Raw genomic sequence first — 2,094 nt, 5'->3', positions numbered from 1 at the left:
ATCCAGTGGTGGTCTGAAAGGAAGGATATAGTCACCATCATGAAATATAGCCAAGAAGTCAAGAGATGTAGCTACTGAAATTCCCATTGGATTTTGGGACCAAAAAAGTGGCAACTTAATGGGGATAATGATCATTGTCGATCCCAAAGCCCTTCCTCCTAGTACTTTACTTTTCCAAAGTTGGCATTTGTCAGGTGGATGGGGCAGAAGGACAGAAGTGATGGAGCTGAGAATGGTAGAAATCCAGATCACCTACTACAGTAGAAAAAGCAGGAAGTGAAGATGAGAGAGTGAAAGGGACCTAATGCATTGGGGAGAACCACAAGGGACTGTCAGGAGGACAGGAGTGAGGACAGAGGGAGGTAACAGTCCTCGTGGCTTCCAGGGTGGGGCGCTTCTGGGGCCAAAGTAGGATCAGGAGTGGGTGGCTGAAGCCAAGAGGAAAAGGAGGTTGTTTCTGGGAGGCGGTTGGTTTACAAAATTTAGAGATCAGATCCATATGAGTGCTGAAGTCCCCTAAGATGCTGGCTGGACGTCAGGTAAAGGTGGATGCCCAGCTTCCTGGAGAAGACCCGGGCCAACCTCCCCTCCAACTCTTTAAAATTATCATGGTCATCACGACACTGCCCAAACAGTTGTTCTTGAAGAGTTGTTCATGGATTCCTAGGAAAATGTTCAAACCTGTCACCTTTTCCTCTGAGGTTCTTCATGATCACCTGGCATAGATTAAGATGCTGTCAGCAACAGAAACCCCAAGGAACGGACGATGCCAGTGTGTGGCCCTGAGTACCCTGGATGAAGCATTTCTGTGCCTGCACTTCCCAACTCCTAGCGCTTGTGACACGTTATAGAAAGCTCTGCCTGGCCACTGGAGCTTGTCCTGCCTGTGGTGGGAGCAGCCCTCGACTAGTGACTGAAGGAATGGGTGATAAATGCCCAGGCTTCCTGGCTTTGTGGGGAGTAACTCTGAAGGGCATTCATCTTGGTTCCCAGCAGAATCAAGCTCTAGTTATCTCCCCTTCCCTGTCTCCCTCCTCACACCCCTCCAGCACTTTCCAGATTGCCTCAAAATAAACAGCTTGCCCTCAAATCGTCATCTCAAGATCTTCTCCTGAGAAAAGCCAAACAACCAGAGTACAGATGATAAGTAGCCACTGGGTACCCCACAAGTGGTAGTTCAGTGACTTCCTCCTCTAGGGCCCAGGTTCTCCCCCATGTCTGCTCTGTGATCCTCAAGCTGGTGGCAAGATGGCTACCACCCAGACATCTTACAGCCCCTCAACAGATTTCCCTTCAAGTCTTATTGGCCAGAATAGGGTCATGTGACCTATCCTGAACCAATCACTGGCAAAGGGGATAATGGCTTTACCAAGACTGGCTGAGACCAATACAGTTAATAGAGAAGACCTCCTACTTCTGTGAACTTCTTGAAAAGATGGAGGAGGGGGAAGAGGAAGAGGAGGAATGGGGATGGGGTAGTAGAGGGAGAAGAAAAGAAGATGAAGCAAGAAAAGAAGAAGAGCCCAAAGGTATAATGCTTAAAGAACAACGTTACAAGCTCAAAATTTTTTTGGTTATGTTGTCCATATTAAAACCAAAGCGTATTTAAAAAAATAATAAAATAAAAAAAAGACTGGCTTAGACTAATCACCAAGAGACAGAAAGGATATTGGGGTCAACTATAAGGACCAAAGCACATCCCCTTCTTCCCTTCCAGTCTGAATCTTCCACCATATATGTGAAATACTGAAACGAGGGAGCTGTTGGCTCTGAATGCCACTCATTCACTGATTGCGTTCACTCAACAAGCATTTATTGTTTTGCCCTTGCCTTCAAAGAGCCCACAGGCTAGCTGCTGGGGGTGGAGGCGAGGGAGACAAGAAAGGCGCGAGGGCTGAGTGTGGTGGGAGCTGAGCAGCAGAAGCATCATTCAGGGATATCCTGATGCAGCTGTTTTGCCATCTAGAATCTCACTCCGCCTGCCCCCAGAAGGGTTAGGTTTAGGGCCCTACTGAGCCACTCTCTTCCAGGAAGCCTTCCCTGATTTTCAGGCCTCCAGTCTCTACTATGTCCTGAGCCCCCTTGGACTTTGGA

Source organism: Bison bison, unplaced genomic scaffold (assembly GCF_000754665.1).
Source record: "Bison bison bison isolate TAMUID 2011002044 unplaced genomic scaffold, Bison_UMD1.0 scf7180017853731, whole genome shotgun sequence".
In the NCBI taxonomy this organism is placed as follows: Eukaryota; Metazoa; Chordata; class Mammalia; order Artiodactyla; family Bovidae; genus Bison; species Bison bison.
The sequence above is the reverse complement of the archived record's forward strand: the minus strand, read 5'-3'. Positions refer to the sequence as shown.